Raw genomic sequence first — 9733 nt, forward strand, 5'->3', positions numbered from 1 at the left:
AGATATTTGTGTTCAAATGCAATTAGCAAAGGTAAAAAGTCTTAAGAAAAATAAACATTTAAGTGAAGTACGGATACAAAAAACAATGCTACAAAAGTACATTACATAATTATTTAGCTTCTTGACCCTGCAGTGATCTTAAAGGGTATTAATATTTTAGCAAGGTAGTGTACACCAATTTTCCTTTGACCACTTCCTGTTGGAAGGGAAGGTTTATGCTGGAACTGTTAGTCCTCTGTATTGCCATTAAGAAATCTCAAAGGAGACAATTGTTTTCTGGTTCAGAGCTGAGGGAAAATGCGCTTCTGTTAAACTGTTGAATAATAGCTCACTCTGGTGGATCAGACGTGATATTGCATCCCTGCAGATTCAAAACTTGGTATAGTGAAGTTCAAGAAAAGTTTGATTTTTCAGGTCAAATTAACAGCTGAACTCTCATGCTGATTTATCTTTCTATAAGACACAAACAGATTGGATTTATTTCATAATGTCATGAATACCAAAGAAAATAGATTTATAGACCTGTTTGCAAAATGCATGATTAAAAAAAATATTTTCTTTTGATGTGTTTTCCATCTTTGATCTCAGACAGTAGACGAGAAACATGAGAAAATCAAAAATGCCGGTGTAACCCCACTCTGATATAGATAATGAAGTCGGGCTGCTGAGTAGCTAGGATGTTGTGCAGTGTAATGAGGGTTAAGTTCATCTGGCACTACCTGTGACATAAATATAAAATACTTTGGTGGTGCCTCTAATAAATTCTGTGAATTAAACACAAAAGTCAGGACTCCCCTTTTATTTTAACTGGGCTAAAATAAAAACTCTTTAGGCCTTAATCGTGGCTTTAGTGTTGAGAGACCTAAAACCAATGGCCGCTTTACTGTTTAACCCAGCACAAAATGAAAAGCCACGTGCATATCTATACTGTCAGGGATGAAGATTGGGTAAAAGAGACAAAGGGCAAGTAGCATCTTCAGAGGCAGGATGGTGCAGAATCACGTGGCATTGGGCCATACTAAAGTACAGCAGCAACAGTCTCTCTTCCACTTGTATAGCAAATGACTGTGTGTTCACACACATCAACGATAGGATGACTCCCCATTGGTCTTGGAACTTTTGGAATGTTTTCATATACAGTACACAACTTGACATGATCCTGCTGGGATGGTGATGAAACAGCATCTGCAGTTACTAACTGCTACGGTAGTTAGTAAGAACCTCCTACCTCCCCAAAGTGAGGATGTACAGATACTCATTCAAATTTGGGAGAATAAAGATAACCTATGCTGCACCATGAGAGGCATAGTCTCCATTCTTTTGTGCCAAAAACCAAATATGAATGCATTATAAATTGGAAACCCCTTTATCCTGAACTTTTGACTTTGTATATGATGACTTATATAAATTACTTATATAATCCAACAGTTTTTCACAAAGTAAAATGTTCTAAACTATTATTTATTACTAACATAAAGTTCTGCATGCATAAATGAAAATATAAGAATAATAGCCACACTGCTACAGCAGTACAGCAGGCTGAGGCAGAGCTACCTTTTTATATGAAATAGATTTGTTGCCTTGACGACTTCACTTGCAAAGCTTCTTGAATTTGGCTCTGCTGCAAAAAGTGTTCCACTGTTTCACCCATTTGGCAAAGAAAAATTGCGATGTGATCAACTATGACATTAACACTTTAGTATAATTGATTAAAAAAATGTATTTGTTTTTCATGTGAACCACTAAAAGTCAAGCTTTTTGCTTAAACGATCAAACATTTTACTTTATCAAAAACATTCTATATGTAACAGTTCCATATTAATCGTTTTACCTTAAGTGCTATATGATAGTATTTGGTTCTTTTAGTGAGGATAAAAAATAAGATCACTTACAGTATTTCCATCCCCTAACTCTACTGCTCAAAGCAAGAGAGCACAAAATATAATAAATATAATCACAACCCTTTTTAGTTCAAAGGCTTTGGACAATATTATAACTCATTTGAATTTTTCTAGATTCCTTTGTCATAATTTACCCAAAAAGAAAATCCCAATACTATATAAAAATCTCAATGACTTGGGGCTACCTGTAACAAATAACAATCAATATTACAAGAAAGGCATGGAAATATTAAACTATAAAAATGATGAATGTCAATTTATGCATATACAGATGGATTGCCGCCCTATAAATATAACAATTGTGAAGGAATTAACCACGCAAGGATGGAAACTGACTTTTTATTTAAAATCTGTCTATATATATACTATAATATACCCTCAGTCATGGAATTTTTCTCTTTTTTTTCTCCAGATATGCAGTTTTCTTAGAGGGTTGTCTCTTTTTCTGTATTCAATAAGACTCACGTTTTCTCAACAGATTTTAACTATAAACGTTTAAACAGTTGATCTAAATACATTTCCATATGATTTGAGCTTGAGGTCCTGTGGAGTAATGGGAACAAGACACAAGGCACAACCTTACACCTGTAGAACCAGGTGACTCATTTGGTAAATAAAAAAAATGTTTGTTTTTTTCTTGTACTATTTTTCAAAAAAATTGCTGGAAGTGAAGGATAAAAAAAGCAGTTATGTGTTCTTATTACCACCATCATTGGTCTGAACGTGAAGTACTGTGTTTCTCAGCCTGATTCAAATCAGTGTACTGGAGTTTTCAGAGTTAAATGAATAGAAGGCTGACAGAATCCCTGGGATTCCTATTACCCAAATAAAAGTCCTGGAGTATACAAATAAAAAGTTTTCAGTGTAAGATTGCTAATGACTCCAATTGAGCTGTGACTGCTGATGGTTGACCCGCTGCAATATAAACCTCTTACTTAGTCTAGATTATTTTGCCTTCAATGCACCATCTTTGACAAAGTTGCTAAGGGAGCAGTCTCATGGAAGAACATTTAGGGTTATTTAGGGTTAAAATGTATCTTAATAGCACAATATTGGTGGCAACTTTACCTTTGTAAAAGTGTATTCTTTGCCAAATCAGGTGAACTCCAAATAAGGTAACATTTGAGACAAGTGGGATGCATAGTATGTTTTGTGTGTGAAATCTTCAAATGTATAACTACTTTTGCAGGCCACAGTATATAAAAACAGTCCCCGTTGCGATTGAGATTTTTTATTTTTTTTGCTGTACAAAGAAAAAAAAACAAGAAAAAAATGCCTTTGAGGATTCAGCACATCCTGGTCGGTCTAAACCTTTATTCTGTGAGTTTACTTTCATGTGCATGAAAAAGTGAATAAGTAAAGCTTATCCCACCCAGTCTCTAACACAGGATAGCATTTTGAGTGTGATAGCAGAGAGGTGTGAGTGGAATAATAATATGTTTCCATATATTTAACACCCAGCTATTTTTTCTCCCCTTCCCATTTGTTCTTCTTCTCCTCATACAACCCCCTCCCTCCTCACAGGGAACACTTTACACTCTGCTTATCCACAGCTATGTCTTTAACAGGATGAGGGAAAATCATGTTAAAGGATTTAAAACCTCTGCAGTGAGAAGCTGCAGCTTTGCCAAGATGACTCTGTTGTTCAGTTTCTCATTCATTTTGTGACACCCCCCCCTCTCTCCTACTTAGCATTGGCTAACACTGTTTAATTCCACTGGTCCAGACTAAAAACACTGTAATGAAACCTAGGAGCAACAAAAAACTGCTGATCCCTGATACCAAAGGGTCTTTTTATTAGTCCAACCTTAACATTGCATAAGATAAGGAATTCTACAGTGTGAATTAAATGGCCTGAGATAGACTATAAAACTCAGACTGTTTAGTTTTTATAGAAATTCAAAATGCAATGCCAGCCTGGTTATAAGATGCCAACTCTAAGCAATCAGCGGTTTGAAACAGAGAGAGTACAATGTGTGCCACCATGCCCTAGTTTCATCATTCTGCACACATTTGTAGAAGACCTTTTGAATCACTTCAAATCCAGCCACTCAATTTAAAAGAGTTACAAGTACTGCTCTGCATGGCCAAAACCCTCCAGAGCTTTGGGTAATATTTTAGTAGCTATAAATGTGGGTCATTCATTTGTATTTTATGAACTGCATGTATTTTTTTTATGGTTATAGCTGCATTTGTTTATCCACTTCTCAATTTTAACACAGTTTCTTTTAACATAGAATTTCACAAAATATTTTTATAAGTTAGGTAATTAGGTTATATGAATATACAATTATTTGTACTTTTTAATTGAAAATAGCAAATTACAATAAGATCTTTGACCTACTTTTACAATTTATATTATTTGTGTCCTCTTTATAGCATTAGGCTATGAAGACAGCCACATATAGTAAGTGAAGTGTGAAAACGAGCCTATTATTGATTTGAGAAATGCCCTTGCTGTGCTCTTCAAGGGTGCAGCAGGCGGCACTGAGAGTCACTGACACTTCCCGTGCAGCAGGAGGTGCTAGCTGACTGCACTTTGCTCTCTTCATCTCGTTCTAATCCATGGCAGCTCTGTAAGCATGAGATAGTCACGGTCTGTGGGTAAGGCTATCAAGGAGGAGAGGGAAACTGGGATCGGCGAGGAAGATGGGAGGATACACTGGCACTGGGCAAGCCAAATGGTGCTTCACCAAGGTGTTACGGGGAATGTTAGTGTAACAGAGTTGCGAGTACATACTGATGTGTGTGAGCATTTATTTACAAACCCCTATGTGTATATGTTCTCAAGTTTGACATGGTCTGCTTTGGTAGAGCAACTTTTCTTCTCTCCTCTCTGTTCTCTTTTCCTGTCGTCCCTCACTGGCTTCAGACCAAACCTTGCTCTAGGGTTACATCCCTCCCCCATGTCTGTCCTCTCCATCCTCCACCTCTGCCTCTCTGTTTCCTCCTCATCACCCTGTGAAATACTTCCTATCCCGTTCTCTCCCTTAGGCCTCTGTCTCTTGGAGTTACAGGTGAAATTAAGGGGTATAATTTCATGCAATCAGCAGAATCTGGTCTTATACTCCCCAACCCCCAACTCCCTCAAGTCCGTTAACCACCAGTTCTTGCATAAATCCTCTATCCCAACTGGCCTGGACTTAGAGGAATACCCAGCAGCCTAAGTAAGAAATCTCCTTCATATATGGAGTCACGTTGAAGAAACGTAGTTGCAAAAGTAGGACATACCAGCAAATATCTACATTTTGGGTGATATGTGTGATAAAATGGTAACAACAAGAAAACAAGACAGGTAGAAAAGTAACAGAGTGTTGAGGACATGAAGGAGAAAAATCAAACCTCTCAAACATAAACAATACATTGATGTTCACACACATATTCAAATGTGCACATCACACATTGAACCAATCTGCCACGGATAAGCAGATTATGCCAGTGAGTTTCCTGGAACATTTTCTGCTGTACCCCCTCATTGGCACCACCCATCCACCCCCACTTGCACAAAACACAGTCTGTCTCTCTTTTTGTCTCTTCTGCAGCCCTGGAATCAGGCAGTGAAGCTGTGATCTCCCATTACTTACATAAGCATGGCCCCACCCTTTCATATGTAGTCGGCGATGCCCATTCAGAATAAGATTATTGGCTCTTCCTTATTCCAGTAGTTACCAAGGGCCTTATATTTAACATTCTCTTGATTAACCCTTGCACAAAATGCCTTATACAAGATTTTAGGTTTACCCCAGAGATAATGACAATCATGAAGCATACATTTTGTAATGACTTTTGAAAATTTCTGGTGTCCAAAAACAACATAATTGAAGTTTTTAGCATTGTTTCAGTATACCAATAAGGTCCTGAAACAGTTCTTGCAGAATTCTTGCTCTGCATTTGTACTTTTTTCTCCTGGTGTTCTGCCTTTTTTCCACAGCCCATAAACATACATGTGAGGTTCATTAAGCAGTGTGACATTTGAGTATCTGTTAACCCTATTAAAAATCCTTTCCTGTCCAGGGTATACCATTCCTCTTATAAGCACAGGTTTCCTACACTGGACCTTGCAAAAAAAATAAAATAAAGAAAAATAAAGAAAACGACTTGAACATCTGTCAGTTATTCAATCAGCCCTAATCCGTTACATATGGTTTAATACACCAAAGCCAATAAAGGTTGTTTCAGATCATTTCTCTACCAGTTGGATTTTTGTAGTCTTGATAATTGTATAGTGGGGATTTTTACATGGCAAAGAGCTGTCAATTGTCATGATTGACATGTCACATCAACAGGTGACAACAGCTGGACAGTAGTTGGTGCTATGCATATGAACAGATAAACGGCAATGTTGAAAAAAAAAATGAAAAGAGGCATGTAATTTACTTTTTGCATGGAGCTGATAATAAAAAGGAGTTTTTTTTTTTTGAAGATTAATAAAAACGGAGTTATCTGTTTTTGCAAATGAATACTTCATATATAAAGAGTTTAAAGATTTTACTGAAGTAAATATAAACTGCAACTTTTATCAAATTTAACATAAGTACAAATAAAGTTACAACTGTAAAATGTTACTCATAAAAAAGTTAAAAAATATTTCATTCAAATTTGACTTTAAGTAAAAGCAGCTTATCCACTTGTATGTAAGTAGGAGAAAATCCATCTCATTAATGTCAAAAAGGGAAATAACAGATATAGGTCTTAAAGTGTTATTTAGAGAAGAATCTGTAAAAAATGTATCACAAAAATCAAGAATGCCTTCTAGTTTCTTCGGAATGTTTGCAATGGAATGTTCAGTAAAATTCCAAAATTACTCTGTCAGCTGCTGTCTCTACGGTGAGGTAGACCACTTTGTGGCATGAAAACAAACCTCTGATCAGTCCCCCTGTCTCAGCATCCTTCTATGTCATATCAAAGCCTTTTTATCCGTTCCCATAACTGCAAAGCTTCTCAGTGGTTTTCCTCTTCCTCAGTACTTGGTAGTTCTGATCTTCATCCCATCCTCTGTCCAATATGCCCACTATCCCTCATATCTAATAGTTTTAACAGACTCCAAACTGAGTGCTTGATCCTCTGCTTCTAAGTTTCAACACATAAGAATTTTATTCACAATTTCCTACCCTAATACCAAATAAAACAGATCTTTTTCACATTTGCAGTTAAGATAAAGAAAAGTTATAATGTTATAATAAATACAAATTATTTAGCAGGCTTCAGTGGTCATAAGCATAAATCAGATACTGTCCATCCAATGACTCATAAATGCAGTTATTAAATGTTAATCTTGTGAGGGCTAAATATGTGTTTATTGGATTTAGATAATATACAGTAACAATATAAAAAAATAAAATAACACATCCAGTGCTGTCAAAGAAAATTAGCATTATTTCTGGCTTAGTTACCCTACATTTTTTCTTTTACTTAGCACTACTTGCTTGCATAGGGTCAGTGTTTAATATTCAATTTTTAACACTTTATGAAAACCAAGTAAAACCATTTATGAATCTTATGTGGGGAGTGTTGGCCTAGTGGTTAGAGCAGTGCACTTGCACTCTGAAAATACTGGGTTTGATCCCCACAGCCTGCAATCTGGGTCTCTGAGCAAGACCCTTAACCCCACACTGCTCCCCGGGCGCCACACAATGGCAGCCCACTGCTCCCCAAGTGGATGGGTTAAAATGCAAAGGTAAATTTCTGCACTGTGAGATCAATAAAGTTCTATTATTATGTCAGAATTAAACTGCAAACCCATCCAATGGATGTTTTTTTTTATCTAAGTTTTGTTATTTCACTTAGTTGTTTTTTTAAGTTATTAATGGAAATGTGGTGTATGGTGTGCCTGGGTATGAATCTGTGCTGTGGAGGTGGAGACTCAAATGGAGCGCAGTGTGTGCACCACAGAAGAATCTGTATAGGTGCCTTACTGCTGTCACATAGGTGTGTAACTGATGAGAGAGTAAGGGTGGGGCTGCCGTAATTTTGTTTAATGGCTTCAATTCACTATGCTTCGATTTACTTTGTTTTTTTATTATACATTTTTTTCTTATATTAATCAACGGATCTCACGTCGTTGGCTGTATTCTAACTCGTGCCGGTGCTAATTAATAAACCAAACAAAAACCTGACCCAGCTGTCAGCGGCTAAAATGATCTCTTTGGAAGCCACATTTTATATATATATATATATATATATATATATATATATATATATATATATATATATAAAAACAGTTACTTTCTCTGTTTGCACCTTGTTATTTTGTTCTGTGTGAGGCTCAAAGATGATGACTATTTTACTACACTGCAAAAAATGGAATTATTTTTGCTTAAATTGAGTGAATTTTGTCTTGAATTGAGGAGATAAGTGAGACACCTTGCCAATGGAACAAGACAATTTACATTTAAAATAAGAAAAAAACAATTGCTTTGTCTTATTTCAAGTGAATATTATCTAATTGTCTTATTTTAGGAGTAGAAATACACATTCCATTGGCAAATCGTCTTATTTACCTAGTAAAATTAAGGGTAAATGCACTTATTTTAGGAAATTTTGTACTTATTTCTAGATGGTTTTTGCAGTGCATATCCGTTTGCTTCTCCTCCAACTGATTTACACAGATGTCAGGAATTCTTAGTATTTACAGCACTAATGAAAAAATGTGTTATTTAAATGCACTGTCTAGGAGAAGATCAAACTACTAAAAGAAAAAGTGTATAAAGCTTGCATGTTTCAGCTCTTGTTTAAACACTCTTGTTGTTTTTTTCTTAGTTAAAACAGAATTTGGCTATATAAGTTAGATTTACTGAAGTGAGCAAAATGTTATATTTGCACAGACAAATAAATAGACTATCTATTGCTTCTATGTGGGATGATGGAATTTTGAACTTGCTGAGAAGGTAGGCTGTATTGTTCCATAAATGTCAATCTGATGCTAGAAACACAAGAATCACTGATGAAATAATATAACTGGACTAAAATATTGACAAAATCAAAAAAACATTTTAAACCTAGTCCATTGCTAATTGACTAAAAAAAGAAAGGAGTGATGTATATTTCCTGTAGAGCAAAGCCAAATTATGAATCTGTAACTGAATAATACCGTGAAGTGTGCGGCTCTCTGACAGCCCATGTCTCCTGCTCTTGTTTTGAAAGCCAATCTTGAATATTTTCAGGTTCACTAACAAGCAGAAATAAATTGTGTTCTGGCTCTGGCTCAGACTCGATTAATTAGTATTCTCTTTGACTGATTTCTTTTTTTTTTAGTTCAAAAAGGAAGTTTTGGATCCGACATAATTGGCCATGGCTCAGAACCTTTGAAGTAAAATTACTTGGGTGAAGTCAACCATTGTAAACTGGTTTAGGAGTCAAGGGGGCAATAAGTAATCAGTTTTTCTTTCTATATCCACTTTTTCTCTCAGACTTATTTGACTTCCATCTTGCCTTCTTTCTACTTGCGTCATCTTCTTTCAGTGGTTGTATGAATGCTACTTGTTCCTTTCTTCATTTGCATTATTCTTCCTAGTTAATAGCCATATTAAAGCCGGGGGCTCTCAGGGTCTACATTTCAATGTTTTTTTTTTCTAATGACTTAAGCACAATTTTTGTAACTAATGACTATTTTTGCAAAACTCTTCAAACAAATAAAAACGCATTTCACCAAATCAGTAAAACATTGGAGTTCTCTTGCAAAACCTTGTTTAACTTTGGTTAACTCTTCAAACCTTCTTAAAAATTTTATTTTTGTATCAGTTAACGGAGGTTATTATATTGATAAGCACACAATGTGCCACAACACACTGATCCTGGTATCTTCTTTTTACTTCATACACTGTTCGCAAGGT

Source organism: Cyprinodon variegatus, unplaced genomic scaffold (genome assembly GCF_000732505.1).
Source record: "Cyprinodon variegatus isolate N-32 unplaced genomic scaffold, C_variegatus-1.0 Scaffold56, whole genome shotgun sequence".
In the NCBI taxonomy this organism is placed as follows: Eukaryota; Metazoa; Chordata; class Actinopteri; order Cyprinodontiformes; family Cyprinodontidae; genus Cyprinodon; species Cyprinodon variegatus.